General features: G+C 37.7%; 1 long non-coding RNA gene across 2 annotated transcripts in view; it reads left to right on the forward strand.

Annotated features, from left to right (window-relative positions):
* LOC138923264 (uncharacterized) overlaps positions 1–18,605 on the forward strand; it is a 75,029-nt gene that overhangs the window by 56,266 nt on the left and 158 nt on the right. Inside the window, exon 2 of one of the 2 annotated variants that reach the window (XR_011436655.1) lies at positions 239–951. This is a non-coding gene — a long non-coding RNA (uncharacterized lncRNA). Of the gene's footprint in view, positions 1–238; positions 952–18,605 lie in introns of those variants that run through there. The other variant, XR_011436656.1, reaches the window with a different exon arrangement.

Raw genomic sequence — 18,605 nt, forward strand, 5'->3', positions numbered from 1 at the left:
AACTATGAGTGATAAAGGGTAAGAGACTTATTATAAGGTTTAGACCTTATGCAATGGTGAGAGCTGGTGGAGGAGTCTATGCAATGCTGGCATCTCTGAGTCTGGGTTGGTCTTGGAACCACTGTGGGTCAACCAGACTGAGAGGTGGGAAGAAGAGCTGTACATGCAGAAGAGCAAGGAAAACTGGAACCAGAGAGGACCATAAGAACAAACTGAAACCTGTGTCTGTCTCTCATAGCTTGGTGCTGTTCTCATGGATGACCTACAGAAGAAGCTGGCACCTGTTGCCTTGGGCTGTGCATGTTCTTGTTGCAGGACTTGGAGCAACAGAAGATCTATCAGGATCAAGAGTAGCTGTGGATTCAGGTGCTGCCCCATACCAATAAGGCGATCCATGACAATGTCTATCACTGACAGTGTATATGAGCTGTAGCAGCATCAGACCTCTCACGGCCAACCTTCAGAGTGTAACAAAATGACTGTGGCTTCACTTCTACTTTCCAAATCCTGTGTAAATATTGGCCACTCCTTACCCAGAGCCATATACGGATGGAATTCTGAGAAATACAGGTCTAGTTAAGCTAATTTGATACATTACAAAGCTACCATTTGTCAAATTGGTACCCATACACACTTATTTTAACCATATTTAACTGTAAAATAAAGACAACAGAAAAATTATGCTTTCACGTAACATGATGCAACTATCTCCTATATAACTGAAAACACACTAACCTTGTCCCCAAGAAAGGATGCAAAATTCTTTTATCCACCTTTATGTTCATCTCTTTTCTGAATTCTATTCCTTTATTTGATATCAAATAGTTTTATTTCTTATGTTTAAACTAACTACTATTTACATATATTAGATGTTGGGAAAATAGAGGAGAGGAAGAAAAAAGAATTGGTTAATATATACACAACTATATTCACATTAAAATAAAAAAGAAATATCACAATTATTGCAGTTCTCATTTCTGTAATGGATCATGTAGTTATAACTGGTATTTATAACTTTCTTTTTCCGCTAACCATTTTGCCCTCAGCAAGAAACTCAGTTGGCTGTAGTTCCTTACTGGTGGGGGACTTTAGTCTTTATTGCTGAAGTGTCAGGGCCATCAGTCTTGCCTCTATTGGATTGCTATAGTTTCCATTGATTTTAATCATAGCATATGGAAGTACTATCAAGGGGATGTTTTACAGAAGATACTCCTCAGTATTCCTGTTATGTTGTAGCACTCAACTTCCCCTTGAGTTAAAATCAATGACTTCGACCAGGATAGTAACCTCCTTCTTTGCCTGTTTACTCGCTGGAATGAAGAGTCCAAAGTGTCCAGGTGCTAGTTTCAACTTTCTGTTTAACAGAACTGTTGCTGTGTCTCCTGATGGAATCACTCCTTCTTTGGTAATGAAGACCTCTCATCTAGAAAAACTCAAAATCATTAGAATGGGAAGCATATATTTTGTTCATGGGTAGATCTTTGAAGTAGTAGTTTCTCCTTTCCACCTGTTGATTCCCATATCCATGGATCTTGGCAATAGGAGAAATAGCACCAAAATAGCACCACGAATTGGCCAGTGATTTAGAGCATAGATCACATTTTAGTGGCATTATCCCATTCCTATAAGATGTTGTCACCCAGCTGGCACTGTGAACTGAGTCTTCAAAAGGCTATTCTACTCTTCTATCAGACTTTCAGAGTGATGGAAACATTGTAAGTCCAGTGAATGTCACGTGTATGGGTCCATTGCCACACTTCACTTATTGTAAAATTATCTCTTTGCTCAGTAGCTATGCTATCAAGAGTATAGTGTTTATAAGTGAATACGGTGTTTTATAAGTTCATGGATGGTAGTTTTGGCAAAAGTGCTGCAGGAAGGAAGGCAAATCTATGTTCAGAGTAAGTGTCTACCTTCTAGTGAGAACAAAGCGCTGCTCTTCTGTGATGGAATTGGTCCAATGTAATCAGCCTGGTAGCTGGCTCCCAAGTAGCCAGCTAATCCTCTCTGGGAATGCAATATTGGAGGATATTGTTGGTCTCTGCTGTTGGCAAGTTGGGCACTGTCCCTAGATGAGCCTTGGTGAGTGTATTAGTTAGAATTCTCCAGAGAAACAGAACTAATAGGATATCTGTATACTAAGGGATTTATTATAAGGAATTTGTCACGCAATTGCGGAGACTGAGAAGTCTTACTATCTGCTGTCTGCAAGCCAGGGATCCAGGGCAATACATAGTGTAATTGTCTGAGTCTAATGGCCTGAGAACCAGGAGCAAAGAGGACAGGAGAAGGTTGATGTCCCAAGTAGTACAATCAGGTAGGAGGGGCCAAATTCTTCCTTCTTCCACCTTTTTGTTCTATTTATGCCCTGAATGAATTGAATGATGCACACTCATACTAGGGAGAGCTATCTGCTTTACTCAGTTCACCAATTCAAATGCTAATTTCATCCAGATGTGTCTTCACAGACACACCCAGAAATAACATTCAGCCAAATGTCTGAGCACCCTGTGATAGTCAAGTTGACACATAAAATTAACCCTCACAGTGAGTGGAAATCCACTTTGCTAAGTACATGAATAATCTACATGATGCTGCCATAACCACTTTGTTTATCAGCCTACTAGGCAAGGAAAGTAGTGGTTGGATCAATGTCCATAAAAGAGGATAGTTTTATCCACCTGCTTATTAAGGTCCTCCTCTGTTGAGGGCATTCTTTGGTGACCCTTCATATGGAAAACAAATGTCTCTATACTCTGCCCACTTGGGATATTCTCTCCACACACCTGTTCCCAAGATATCCTATGGCCGATTTTCCAATCTTGTTCTCTCAAAGTTCCTGATTATCCAGCTAAACTGTAAATCAGGTATCTCTGGCCATCTCTCCTTACGCTTTCAAGATATGCTTAAATTTCTTCTTTTACATCACTTTCATCTGATTATAGAATGCTACTGTTCAGAGTTAACTTTTTGGCTTCGTAGGCCAGACAGCCCCAATAAACGATGGGGAGCTCAAGGCATGTGGTAACTTAATGGCCCATGATTAAGCATTCAGTCTCTACCAGGGTCCAGTAGTAAGCCAGAAACTGTTTCTCAAAAAAAAAATTATTAATAGAGGATTGCATATCGTTACTCCCAAATCCTACAGATCTGCACTATGATTCACTTAGAGATTCCTGTCAGAGTCTCTTCGCAGCATGCCCATCTACTCAGACATTTCAAGTACCATCATATCTGCTGGATGATACAGCCTGACTGACAGAGCAGTTTGCTTGACAGCCGGGGCATGCTGTACAGCCTTTTCTTATTCTGTGCCCCACTCAGCATGCCGGCAAATAAAAAATCTTCTGAGCTTAGGCTGCTGGACAAAACTGGATTTTTAAAAATTCAGCAGGTTATGGATACCTATGAAGCCTTAAGAAAAATAGCTAGTCAGCTTTTAACTTGCCCATGACATACTCATGTTACTTTTTCTGATCATTTTGAGAGTTATTCTTTTATTATTTTCAATGATGTTTGCATTTTCTAGCAACTAAAAAACCTTAGAGCATTTTTTAAGATGAAGACTAACAACAAAGAGAGCAGTTGAATCTGTATAGTCCTCCTAAACCTTGGGCATGTTGTCAGTCTGATAAATTTGTTGAATTAATCCTTGAACAAAGAATGAGCCAATAAATGAGACAAATGCTCATATTTTATGAATAGGTAGAAGATATGGATTAAATATAGAACATAGTTTATATAAATAAACCCTGATACCCTTAGGTACCCAAAGAAATTATTCAGTTTTTCTTTAAATTGTAATTTGTATCCATTATACAGAATGCGTGTGACTAGCCATTTATATATATTTCAAATAAACTTCATTTTTAGAATAGTTTTAGATTTGCAGAAAAGACAGTACAGAGAATTCTCGTATACCCCACATATAGTTTCCTCTATTATTAATATCTTCCATTAGTATGGTACATTTGTCAAAATTAGTGAACCAACATTGATACATTATTCTTAACTAATGTCCATTTTTTTTATGTTTCCTTAGTTTTCTACCTAATATCCTTTTTCTATTCCAGGATCTCATCCAGGATACCACATTACATTTAGTTGTCATGTTTCCTAGGCTCCTGTTGGCTGTGACAGTATTTCAGAGTTTGTTTTTGATGACCTTGAAAGTTCTGAGGTATGCTGCTCAGGTATTTGGTAAAATGTCCTCCAACTGGAATTTGTCTGGTATCTTTCTCATAAGTAGGTTGGGACGATGTGCTCTTGGGAGGAAGACCATAGGGGTAAAATGCCGTCCTCATCACATCTTCTCAAGAGTACATCCATCAGCTTGACTTATCACTGTCAACGTTAACCTTGATCATCTGGCTGAGGTCGTGTTTGTCAGGTTTCTCCACTGTAAAGTTACTCTTTTACCCTCTTTCCATACTGCACTCTTGGGAAGGAAGTCACTATGCAGAGCACACACAGAGTGTGGAGTTATGCTCCCCTCCTGAAGGTGGAGGATCTACATAATTATTTGGAATTCTGTCTGCATGAGAGATTTCTCTCTTCTCCCCATTTGTTTATTTATTCCTTCAGTATTTCATTGGGATAACTATGTGTTCATGATTCTTTACTTTGTACTTTGGGTTATAATACAATACTATATTTTGTTGTTCAAATTGTTCCATCTTTGGCCCTTAGGAGCTCTTTCAGTTGACCTCTAGGTTCCTTTGACGTACGACAATCACTGTGGGTTTTTTGAGTACTTCCTCACCGCGAGAGCTCTTGGCTCATCTTGCATGTTTCCTGCCTTACTCCTAGAATCAGGCATTTCTCCAAGGCTTTGGTTCCTTTTATTGGAGAATGGTATTAGAAGTCAAGATCTGGGTGTTAGGTGTCCTCAATGGTTCTGTAGTGTCATTGTCTCTAGGCCCTCCCAGCTGACAGAGCAAGAAAATATGTGTGTGTTAACTAAACTGTGTCTATACACATATTCATAAATATTTCTATATGTAACCATCTACATCTGTATCAACCCACATATGAGTTCATATTAATGAATTCTGAAACCATTACCACATAGATCATTTTAGCTTTCTTCCCTAGCTCCCACTCCAAATAAAAGAAACCTTACTTGCACCATGTGTCATACATTTACCCAATTATTCTATTCCACCATATATGGGTTATGGACTGAATGTTTTTGTCCCCCCAAAACTCACATGTGGAAACTCTAACCCCCAATGTGACTGTATTTGGGAATAGGGCCTTTAAGGAGATAATCCAGGTTAAAAGAAGTGATACAGGTGGGCCCTAATCTAATAGGATAGGTCCTTATAAGAAGAGGGAGAGACATCAGAGATCTCTTTCTCCATGACACAGACAGAGAAGAAGCCACATGAGGATACAATGAGATGGCTCCAAGAGAGGCTTTAATAGAAACCAACCCTGACAGCACCTTGGTCTTGGACTTGTAGCCTCCAAAACCACGAGGAATGACTTTCTGTTGTTTAGGCCACCCAGTCTGTAGGATTTTGTTATGGAAGCTTGAGTAAACTAACATATGTATAGTGGTTTCAGGATTGCTAACCCGTATTTCTGTGGTACACAATGCTATCAACTTTAGTGCAGTGCTTATGTACACTTTCTTTTGCTTTAGTCTTACAATTACTTAGGTGAGCATTTTTCCTCCTTACTCTCTTCAATGAAGGATGGAATTATTTCATACATTGTGAAAATTTAGATTCTTTTGTCATAGTCTGCTTTCCACCCTAGGATTCCTCAACATGTTGAATAATTTTAAAATTTTTATATACATTAAGGTTTATTCTTTGTGCTGTAAATTTCAATAAATTTGGGTGCCTAGTGTCATGTCTCCACAGTTACAGCATCAGACAGAATAGTTTCACTGTCACGAAAAAATCCCTTGTTTCACTTATTCAGAGACTTCTGATAACCACTTATCTGTTAACCATCTCTATAGTTTGCCTTGTCCAGAATGTCGTGTCATTTAATCATACAGCTTTCTCAGGCTGATTCCTTTGACTTAGCGATGTGTATTTAAGAGTCATCCATGATTTTGCATGGCTTCATATTTTAATAGCCATGTTTCCTAGTTTCCATATGTGATACTTTGGCATCTTGGAAGCTTGCTGATTCTGGCGGGAGTGCCCCTCCAAGGGTTAGCTATTTCCTAGAGATAGAAAACAAATCGCCTATGAGCATGCATTTCATATGCAAACTAACCAATCCAGAACCCATACCCTCAACCACCTTCCTTGTTGGGCTCTCACATTCAGGCCACTATCTCCTTGCCCTAACCTGGTACCAGGACCAGGTCCCAGACAACAAGGGACAGGCTTACACCCCAGAGCCTGCTGAAAATATTCAAATTAGCTTATCCTCCAACTATTTAATCTACTTACCCTGGCTTGCTCATCCTTCCTTCAAAAACCACAATAAAGGCTCTTGCTCACATTTGCCCCTCACTTCCTCTGCCTCCTGACTGACCCTGCTGCTTCCCCACCTGGCCCTGAGTGGTGTGCCATGACCCTTCCTCTTGAGATCTGTATAACAAGCTATCTTTCCGATGGCAGTCATCTGCTAATCTGTTGGCCTTGCCATACTTGAATACTAATAAAACCTACATTTGATTACTGAATAATATTCCATTATATAGATTCACTACAGTTTGTTTATTTATCCACTTACTGAAGAATGGATTAGCTGCTTCTCCTTTGGGGCAATTATGAATAAAGCTGCTGTAAACATGCATGTGGAGGTTTTCAGGTAAGTATAAGTTTTTAAATCAGTTGGGTAAATATATTTTAGTGCAATTGCTGGGTTATTTGATAAGACTATGGTTTCCTCTGTAAGAAACTACTAAACTGACTTCCAAATTGGCTGTACCGTTCTGCATTTCCACCAGCAATGAATGAGATTCCCTGTGCTCCACACTTTGCCGGAAATTGGTATTTTTAAAATTTAACCATTCTAAGAGATATGCTGTTTTAATTTGCACTTCCTAATGAAAAATGACATTCAGCATCTTTAACATACTTACTTGCCATCTGTATATTTTCTTTGTTAAGATGCCTGTTCAGATCTTTTGTCCATTTTTTAATTGGGTTGTTTATTTTCTTATTGTTAAATTTAACAGTTCTTTGCATATTTTGGCTACAAGTATTTAATCAGATATGTGTTTTGAAAATATTTTTTGTCCCAGTTGGTGGTTTGTATTTTTATTCTCTTAACATTGTATTTCACAGAGCAGATGTTCTAATTTTAATAAAGTCCAACCTATCAATTTCTTCTTTCTTGGATCATGCTTCTTGCTTTGTACCTTAACAATCACCAAACTCAGGGCCACTTAGTTTTTTTCTAGAAGTTTTATGGTTTTGAGTTTTGCATTTAGCCTATGATCCATTTGAGTTAATTTCTGTGAAACGCGTAAGGTCCTTATCTATGTTTCTTTTTTAAAACAATTTTGTATATGGATATTCAATTGTTCCAGCAGCCTTCATTGAAAGGTCATCTTTTCTCCGTTGAATTGCCATTGCAGCTTTGTCAAAGATTACTTAACTATATTTGCGTGGGCTTGTTTCTTCTCTTTCTATTCTGTTTCTTTGATTATCTGTCTCTTCTTCTGCCAATACCACACTGCCTTTATTATTGTAGCTTTATAGTAACCATTGAAATAGTATAGCGTGTATCCTTCAATTCTGTTCTTTTTCAGAATTGTGTTGGTTATTCTACACATTTTGCCTTTCATATAAACTTTAAAATGAAATTTTTCTTTTAAAGATTGGCACCTGAGCTAACAACTGTTGCCAGTCTTCTTTTATTTTCCTTGCTTTTTTTTTTCTCCCCCAATCCCCCGAAGCACATAGTTGTGTATTTTTAGTTGTGGGTTCTTCTCGTTGCGGCATGTGGGACACCACCTCAACGTGGCCTGATGAGCAGTGCCATGTCTGCGCCCAGGATCCGAACCAGCGAAACCCTGGGCTGCTGAAAGCGGAGTGCATGAACTTAACCACTTGGCCACGGGACCGGCCCCTAAAATAAATTTTTTGATATCTAAAATATAGTTTTCTAGGATTGAGATTGTGTGGAATCTATAGATCAAGTTGAGAAAAATTGACATCTTAATAATAGAGTCTATTAGTCTATGAACATGGAATATTTCTCCATTTATTTAGATCTTGGATATTCTTTTCTTTTTTTTATTCATTTTTTTTCTCTTTACATTTGTTTTTGGGAAGCTTTTATTGACCTATCTTTAAGCTCATTGATTCTTTCTTCTGCTGTGTCCAGTCTACCAATAAGCTCATCAAAGGCATTCTTCATTTAGGTAGAGTTTTTGTGACATCTAGTATTTCCTCTTATTCTTCTTAGAGTTTCTTTCTCTGTTATTTGTCAATTCTCACAGGCTGTCTGTTTTTATCAGAGGTATCTTAAATTCCCTGTCTTATAATTCCAAGATCTGAGTCTTATCTGAATCTGATTTTGATGCATGGGTTGTCTCTTCAGACTGGTTTTTTTTCTTGCTTTTTAGCATGCCTTCTAAATTTTTGTTGAAAACCAACAATTTATTGAGTAATAGAAATTGAGGTAAATAGGCCTCTATTGTGTTCTCGTATGTTAATCTGGGTAGGGGCTGCATTGTGTTTGATATTTTCTATAGCTGTAGCTGCCAGAGGTTTCAAATTCCTGTAGTGTCCTTGATTATATCTCCCTTCTTTTGTTTGGGCCTCCCTAAGAACTCTTTCTGAGTTACAGACCATCTCTTAGTGCTCTTTGAGCTGTGCTCCACTGTATTACATTAGAGACCTGTTGGTATTCTGTAAGATATGGAGGAGGTCAAGCATTCCACAGTCTTTTGATTAAAACTCAGTCTTTTAATGGGCTTGTCTCCTTGGGCAATGACCTTCAAAAATGTCTTAGCTTTCCCCTCTTTAGGTTAGACAGGGGGCTTCGGAGGGCTTGAGTCAGAGAAATGGCCTTACTCCACATGGGATAAGGCTCTGGTAAAGTCTTTTCTTCTGGAGGGTAGACCTTGTTATGGAGAAGGCCCTGGGTGTATTTTGCAACGTTTATTCTTTCCTGACCCCTGACAGAGCCATCTTCTTTGGATGTTCACAGTGACAGCCTTGTGTGTTTTCTGGAAAGAAAGAAAGAAAAAAAAAGCCCAGGAAAGTGCAGCACTCCCATGAGACTGTGGCTTCCAGGAGTTTCTTTCATTCGTGCTAGTCTACATTTAGCTTCCAGGAATTCATCAAAGTTGTCATTTAAGTGCTCCTACCAGTTCATGGCTCCGGAGACTTCTGCTCAGCGTAAGCAGATACCCGCTGTAGTTGTCTGCAGTTGCCTGTCTCGTCAGATTTCATGGTGGCAGTTTGCCATAAAAGTTGTCTTGTGCATCCAAGAAAAAACATTGATTTTCAGTTTGTTCACCTTTTAATTGTTGTAAAGATGAGAGTGACAATTTCCAAGCTCTTTACATGCCATAGGTGAATATGCAAGTTGTGGCCATGTAGGTTTAATTGCCCACATTTTTATCGTTATTGATATTACAAAGTAATGCTGAGTAAATGTGTTTTTATTCCCTGAGGAATATATTATCTATCCTAAGGAATTAGAGTTACCATACAGTATCTTTAATATTTTTTACTAGATGTTTTAGTTTGGTTTATGATTTTTAGTAAAAAATGACACTACTTTTCTTCCCAAATGGTACACTTAGATGTTACCTTTATTTGAACTGAAATACTTATATCCAAGATGTTTTCCAAGTTGTTAAAAACCTTTATCCCCCTCTTGATATGCTTCTCTGGCTTGGATTATAGCTCTAGGAAGTGGCTACAGATTTTGGTAACTAAGTAAAGTGGTTTTTCCATAAAGTTTATTTTTTTATCCTATAAAAGTTAAATTTGCTGTAGGAATAAAGGAGAAACAGTCCAGAAGAACTAAAATCTAAAAACTTTCTAAGTTATGATGGGAACACTTGAAACTTTTTTCTATGTGGCAAAGTATACATCTGTGTCTTTATTAAGTGAATTACTGCCCAGTAGATCATAAAATTACATGATATAATTTTCCTGTACTACAGAACTTCCTATGACTCACAGATACGAACTACCTTGTGTTTAACTAGTGCTTTTTTTCTAATACAAACCAAGAGCCAAATTAGTTATTAAGCTTCCAGGAAAACGAACAAGATTGTCTTTGCTCTTATTCTCTCTTAAAACCACAAATTTATTTGATATTATTTCTTTTTTCTTTTCAAATAAGACTTTCATGCCAATTTTGATATAAATCCAAAGCAATTGGCAGGCATTGATATTTCCTCCCTCCTCTGCATGTCTCATGAAAATGACCCACCAATATGGCTCCATGTAATTTACTTCCCCATCTCTGGAAGCACCATTAATAACATTAACACTGTTTTAAGAAATAGGAGTTTCACCTACTTGTCTATTAGCTTAGCAACACTTGATCTGAACAGTATTCAGTCTCTAACTTTCTGGTTACAGGAATCATACTTCTATTGTACTCTTGCTTGTAAAATGTCAGATTTTTACATGTACCTTTAAAAGGACAATAACGATGGTCCTAATTTATTAAGCAACTCTGCTCTTCTAGAAATTTTACTTATGTAACTCTCATTTAAATTTTCCTACAATTTTTTAAGTTAGAGCATTAACAGGGCCACGATTCAGCAGCTCCACCCCAGTATGGCTAGATGGATTGTTTTGAGCATCACTATCTCATTTTAAAGATGAGAAAACTATCTAGAGATTAACTACCTTACTCAGGATAATCCAGCTAGTAGTCAGCAGAACTGACATATGAACCAAGTTGTCACGCCATGCCAGTTATCTCAGATCATTTCACTCTGCAGAAGGCCAGTAGCTTTCAGGAGGCAGTGAGCATTTCAATTGGAATGGCAAATATAAGTGCAATTTTTTAATACCAAGACCACAAAGAAGAGTAGATTACATTCATCTACCAGCATATAAGAGAAGTACAACCAGTGATCAAAACCAGGACACGTTCCCATGACCAAGATTAAGACTTTAGGTTTCTTGGCTGAGGAGAAATATGAGCAACTTTCCTGCTCTCTGGAGTTTTCCCCCTTCCTCTCTCCTGCTCTTTCTTCTCTTCCCTTCCCTTCCCTTCCTCTCTCTTCCTCTCTTCTCTCCCTTATTCTTCCTTCCTTCTTTTTATGTCTCTTTCTTTCTCTCTCTCTCTTCTTTTTCTTTCTCTCTTCTTCTTCCCTCATCCCCTCTTTGCTTTAATGACACTGAAAAATGATAAGGAGGAATTGCATTTTGCTAAGTGGCTTGGCAGTTGTTAATGTGATAAATTTTGAGTATTGCTAGAGAATGGGTCAGCATATTATGGTCCTATGAGCCAAATCCTGCCTGCCACCTATTTTTGTATGGACACATGAGCTAAGAACAACTCCTACATTTTCAAATGGTTAAAAAAAGGGAGAAGCATATTTTGTGACACAAAACATTATATGAAATTTAAATTCAGTGTCTATAAAGTTTATTGGAACACAGCCATCCTCATTCATTTACACATTCTTCCTGGCTTCTGTCCAGTTACAATCCAGAGCAGAGCAGTCGCAATGGAGACCATGTGGCCCATAAAGCCTAAATTATTTGCTATCTTGCCCTTCATGGAAAAGTTTTGTTGTTGTTAGTGAAATTGAAAACAATTTAATGGATGCAACCTAATGCATTCATTCTGAGAAGGCCTTGCGGAATGGAAAGGGGTAGAGTAATTCTCCATCTCAGGATGTTGTTGGGGACGTGGGTTGCAAATCAGACACTGATCTCTCTTACTGCCAGTAGGCGGAAATGCTTTCTTTACTACTTTCTGTTTCCCCTGAGCCACAGGGCCCTGCACAGCTATTGTGTATATTTATTCTCCAAACACCCAGTAGACCAGAATAAATGCTTTCATTATTTTGGCTATGATGTTCTATTATGATGGCAGTTATATGATCAAATGTGTGTGTGTGGGTGTCCACATCTTTAATTATTTCCTAAATTAAGGACGGAACATGTCCAGATTCACTGGACCTAATTCCCACACAATTTTCTGACCAAAGTGCCATGGATCTCATATTGACTTCTTATCTAAAATTAGAGGCAATTGAAATGAATTATAAGGTGTTTCATAAGGTTCTCTTAAAAATAGTTCTTACCTCTGTTTGTAATTCCTCATAACATCCTCTCCCCTTCATCTCCACTCTGTGTGGGGTGATTTGTCACCGCAGATTTTCTCAAATTCTAGTTTTTCTTCTTCAGTTTTTCATTAATTTTGGGCTGCTGCTACTAGTTTAAATTGTGGTTTTACTTTTTTCTGGTTAAAAAAATAAAACGACATGTAAGGAAAGTTATCCATACAGATGACTCAATGTTTACAGATCTTTTGGTGGAGAAAGAATATGCCTGGTCTGTTGGCACAGAGGAGAGGGTTGGGGGCAGTGTGGACCTTGGGACAGGAAAAAGAGAATTTCTAAATTCTTTCATGCCATGAGCTTCTAGGGAGAATCGCTATGCTTAAACTTACACGGATTCTGTCTCTGAAGCTTTGTTGCTCACAGCCCCGACGTGTGGCGCGTGAGACACAGACCTCTCAGTCACGTTAGAGAGACGAGCAGAGCTGAGCATTCCAGAAACCTGTTGGTGATTTTAGCTTTCCTTATTAGGCTCAAGTGACAGTTAATTGTTTTCTCTATGTTCAAGGGTATTTAGCAACCACAGGCATTTATGCTTATGATTAAAATTCACAGATGAGATCATTGGTCATTTTACCTAAAATGTACTTTTTAACTGGAAAGCAAGTTTACTGACCCCTGTTGATTCTTTGTTTTCCCAACACCATTGTTTAAATCCTAATAGGCATTCGAGATATGCATTTTAGCCAAGTCTATTAAGCAGATGCTACTAAATAGGACAATGCCTTACCGGGGTGCGGAACCCTCAGGAAACCCCAATATTTTCTTTTTTTCACCCCAACTATTGTAGGCGCGAAATATTAGGTAAACACAAATGTTAAGGGAAGTCTTAACAGAGAGAAGAGGTCGTAGAGAGTGAGATGTGTAAAAGGACAGGGTAGTGAGAAATTCCAGCTCCAATTTTTGAAAACTAAAGTGACATATAAGCTTATCAAGAAGCAGAAGTGCACAGTGTATAAGCTTGCTAGATACTGAGGATGGGCTTAGCGACTTGGTCAGTCAATCTACACTCCCACTGTTAGATCTGAGAGAGAGGGCCATCCATTACACCAGCAGATGAGGAAAAGACCTTTAATTTATAGAAGAAATTTAATTTGTTCCAGAATGGTGTTGAGTCCAGAAAATTTTATAATTTTTTCAAAACATTAAGGAAGACACAATGTCCGTGTACTTAATCTGTTTATTTTACCAAATCATTATAATACAGACACTATTTTGGCAGAGGTAAGAATGACGAAGAGAAAGACAGATGAAATTCACTAATGAATATATAGTCAATTTTGAATAGTAAGCACCACAATTAACTGGTGCACAGATTCCTGATGGTAAGAGATGGAAAGGGCCTGGGATCCATTCACCTCCTCAGTGGTGCTTGGTAACCAGCAGCAGCTGGAGTAAAGGAATTTTTTTTTTTTTGAGGAAGATTAGCCCTGAGTTAACGTCCACTGTCAATCCTCCTCTTTTTGCTGAGGAAGACAGGCCCTAAGCTAACATCCGTGCCCATCTTCCTCTACTTTATATGTGGGATGCCTGCCACAGCATAGCTTGATGAGCAGTGCGTAGGTCCGTGCCTGGGATCTGAACCAGTGAAACCAGGCCACTGAAGCACAGCACGTGAACTTAGCCCCTCCACCACCCAGCTGGCCCTGGAGAAAGGGAATTTTTTGGTGGGGAGAACAACCAGTGCAAATGCTGAGAATGGAGAGGAGTGTGTGTGTGGCTGGCTTGCATGTGGAATGGTAAGAAGTGCGGAAGTAGAGTGCATAAGTGGTAGAGCAGTAGGGGAAGTTAGACAAATAGCAGGGAACCAGAACACAGGGGGCCTTGTGCTACTCAGGTGCAATGTGAGGACCAGCAGCATCAGCCTCCACGATCGCATGTGAGAAATGCACGATCTCAGGTCTTACCTTGACCTATTGAATCACAATCTGCACTTTAACAAGGTCCCCAGACAATTCTCAGACATTAAAGTTTACACAGCACTGTTCCAGATAAGACTTTGGCTTTTACTCGGGGGACAAAGGTTGGCTGCACATTGGTAGAATGTGGGGGGCTTTTAAAAGAATGGTGCCTTACTCCCACACCCAGAGATTCTGATTTAGTTGGTTCAGAGTAAGGCCTGAGCATGCGGATTTTTAAATGCTCCTCGTGGCTCTAACGTACAGTGAGGGTTGAGTACAGCTGCTTCAAGCGACATGATTTGAATTTCTTTTACAGAAAGATCACTCTTGCTGCTGCTGTGGTGACAGAAGACCGCATGAGGACAAGAGTAGAAATAGTTGTCAATAGAATGGATAAAGGTCCAATTCACACCAATAAGAAAAGATTTTAAAATGGGTTAGGAATCATATAAAGCAAAATATGTAGCTTTACTGAGGACGTTAATAGAGATTTGGGAAAAAATGGAGTGAGATTCATATTCTCATCTTAGACAGGAAGATTCAAATTGTAAAGATGTCCAGCCTGTTCTTATTGATGTATTCATTCGTCAATTCTCAGCAGAATTCCATAAGATTTGTTGAAACTTGATAAAACGCTTCTAACCCTCATCTAGAGACTTCAAAGTTATGAAAATAGGGCCTTGCACTTTGATAAAGAATGAAGTACAGAAAGTACTGCTAGAAGGTATTAAAACCTTCTATCCACCTACAATAATTATTGCAACAAATGTATCAGTGGAGACACAATGGAAAGTTAAGAAACACACATAAGTATATATAAGAATTTAATGTTATCAAAGGTGACATTTCAAATTAATGCTGGTTTATCCCTTTGGGATGTCCCTGCTCCTTATTCATTTGGATAGGTTCCAGATGGAAGAATTAAAGACATATATGTAAAAAATTCCCACAAAATACGATCAGAAAAAAAAAATTGTGCCTTTGCGTGAATATGTGTAAATGTATTTTTGATGTGGGTTAGGATTTTTTTTACGCATGGTAAGGGCAGAAAGCGTAAAGGAGAAAATAAATTTGCAAATAAAATTTTGTGGGAAATATTTGTCACATATGTGTTAGACAAAGGGCTAACATGATATATATATACATATACATCTTACAAGTCAATAATCAAAATGGTAAACACCCCAGTAATACAAGTGGAAAAAGTTAAGCCAGCAAATTCAGAAGAAGATGTACAAATGGATAGTAAACATACTAACATATGTCTAACCTCAGTATATTGTCAAGAAAACTGAGTTAAAAGCATGATATACCATTTTTTGCCTGTTGAATTGAAAAATATTTTTAAATTATCTCATATAAAATAATTATACTTGATGTGGGAAAGGATATAGAAAAATTGGCGTTCTCATACTTCTTTGCAAAATGGGCATACCTGTTAACCCAAAGCATAATTTCATGGGAATTTTTAAGATAATAAAATTATAACTGTAAACAGAAATTTGTCCTCCCATGGCATATTTTTAAGTAATTAAAAATAACGATATAAAAAATCTACAATTGTTTCAAATTTCAATTCTACAAATGTTCCAAAAAATTAAGATAGATCTGAGCAATGCAACACCATGTAGATATTTTGTAGGAAATACGCAGTTAATATGATTGAACGTTGAAGGGATAAATGTTCTACATTAATATTTGACATGCAAGTATACTCACCACATACTATTAAGTAAAAAACATAGTTGAAGATAATATGTGGAACATGAATTAAAGATATCTCTTCATATAAAAATATCTGGAAGTGCCAAAATTTTGGCAGGTCATCTTTGAGCTATTACTTCTTCACGTTTCTACTTATCTGTATTTTCTAAAGTAATTATGCATTTTTTAAATAAACTTTTTAGTTTGGAATAACTTTAGAATTACAGAAAATTTGCAAAGAAAGTAGAGTTCCCATATACCCTTCACCTAGTTTCTCTTAATATTAACATATTATATAGCGGTGCTACATTTGTTAAAACTAAAATATTAACATGCGTATACATTACTATTAACTAAGCTACAGATTCTATTTGGATTTCACCAGTTTATTAACTAATATTCTATCTCAGGATCTAAGCCAGAATATCACATTGCATTTAATGTATTGCTTTCCTAAAGAGGAAAAGCCTCCAAAACTAATTGAAAAATAATACCATAAAATCTCCTAATTGAGGAAAACTATAGCATTTGAGCACAACATGGGCTTTTTCTGGGCTTTCTATTGGCCAAGAAAAAGAGGGAAAGATGATATGGAACATAATGACTTATCGTCTGATGCTGTTTCCCTTGCATGCTGAGGCAGGTAATAGATGATGATGGGAGAGTTGGGGACAGAGAGCCACTCCACTTTTCCAAGGAGCCCAGTGGAAAAATGTTTATTTCCTTGCATGCGGGCTATCTAAGGCAACAGTTCTTTACTCTGACTAAACTCTGATTGGCTGTCCTATCTTATTCATAAGGAATTGAAAACTGGTTTATTAAATGCAGTTTGATGGACTTTCGCATTCTGGGGGGAAAACAAGAAAAGAGATATTTGGTAGTAAAATGTTTAGGATTACCTGTGGCCTAAAGAAGTATTCATTGCCAAGTCTTGTCTAAAGGAAGTCAAGTTGTGCCGGTCCATTCCATTTCTCTTGCTTGACCCCTGAGAGACAAGAGGCATATCTTTGTAGGGTAGGCAATGCAAAAGTCTAAGGCAGAATAAAGTTTTAAGGGCAGTTTAGGTTTTGCATATGTGAGCACTGTCTTATTAATGCATTTGATACTCAAGGAACTCACTCAATTCGTGTCCTGAAGCTTGCCTTTGAATTTAGTCAAGGAAAAAATAAGAAGTATTAGATGATTCTTTTTTGCCCAACTGCACAGCTCTATGCTTTGAGATAGTGCCACTGACCTATATCTCAGGATTTTTCTGGCCTCATGAAATAGATGATTCTACTGGTGAAAATCCAGAAACAATCTCATTGACTTAGAAAGCCTTCTTTCTACCAGGTCTCTTTCAATTAGTGAGAACTATAGGGAACCGCCATTATGGAATCAGGCTAAGTAGCTGAATGTCAGATATGTTTATTGGGCTCTCTGGTGCCTAAACAGATGGTTGGTTGAGCTCTTGTACAAATACGCTATGTTGATTTCCCTGGTACCCCAGCTCTTGTGATTGTATCTAAGCTCTTTTATATCTAGGCAGTATAATTCTGGATAGAGCATAGGTAATAATCAGTAGGCTCCTAAATCTATGTATGAGTAAGCACTGCTGAGGCAAAGGAATACTAGTAAAACCCATCTCGCTTAGGAGTCCTCACTATGTTATGGACCCAGCACAGACTTTGGAGTAAAGTAGAGCTGGTTTCAATTCTGACTCTGTCTCTGACTTGCTGTGGAATTTCAGATTTGCTCCTTACCCTCATTGATCTTCCATTTCTCTGTTTATAAAATGGAGATCCTAACACCCTCTTTGCAGAGTTGTGAAGATTAAACAAAATAATGTACATAAAATATTTGATACATAACAGTCATTCAAAAAATGGAGGCTTTAAGTATTCTCTTTTTTGGTCCTGGTTCATGCCATCTTGATCTCAAAGATGTAATTCTTATGTAATCATTTTGTTCTGAAGCAAGGAAAGGGTACAACAAAAACAAAAACAAACCTCAGTATTTCCCAATAGAGTCAAATGAATTCAGAGTCTGCTATGTCAACATAAAGACATGCCCTTTTGATCACAGGATCTCAGCAAGGTAGGATGAAATTGTACTGTGACTTAATGCTCCCATCACACTGAATTTTCAGAACCAACTCAGTGCTGATAACTCAGTTTCTAGATTCATTTGATCAGTTCTCCCACTAAGCCAGAACTAAACGAATCCCAAGTGATTTCTGGCTATTCTAGGACAAGTGTCATTTTCCTTAAACCAGTCGTTACACCTCTTCTCCTGATGTGTATCTCACATTTTTCCTGCCAATTTCTGTAAAAGAGATTACAAAAAAATGAAAAAGTGTTTATTTTCAAAATATTTCAAGCTACCTTAATTGAAAGAAGACAAGATGTAAGACATCCGATTGAAGTACATACTAAGTACACAGATAACACGATGTTATCTAATAACTAAGTAGTTATGATGCTCTAAAAGAATGTAAAAATGAAAAAAGAGAATTTTTAATGGCCTTTTATTAGAAGTAAGAGAATAATTTTGTGCTGCAAATGTACTTTTGTTAACTAATGTATTAGTTCTTAATCATTAAAAATTAGATGGGTTGCTTCATTTAAAATGTGAATTCTTAGGTTTCACTAAAATGCTTCTGAATCAGCGGCGTTGTGGTGGTGTCCCTGCATATGCCTTTTAAGCAAGCCTGCAGGTGAATCTCAGTCTTCATGCTATCTTTTGTGGAACAATTGGGGAATGGAATTTTCTTGGTGCAA

This window comes from Equus caballus, chromosome 2, assembly GCF_041296265.1.
Source record: "Equus caballus isolate H_3958 breed thoroughbred chromosome 2, TB-T2T, whole genome shotgun sequence".
In the NCBI taxonomy this organism is placed as follows: Eukaryota; Metazoa; Chordata; class Mammalia; order Perissodactyla; family Equidae; genus Equus; species Equus caballus.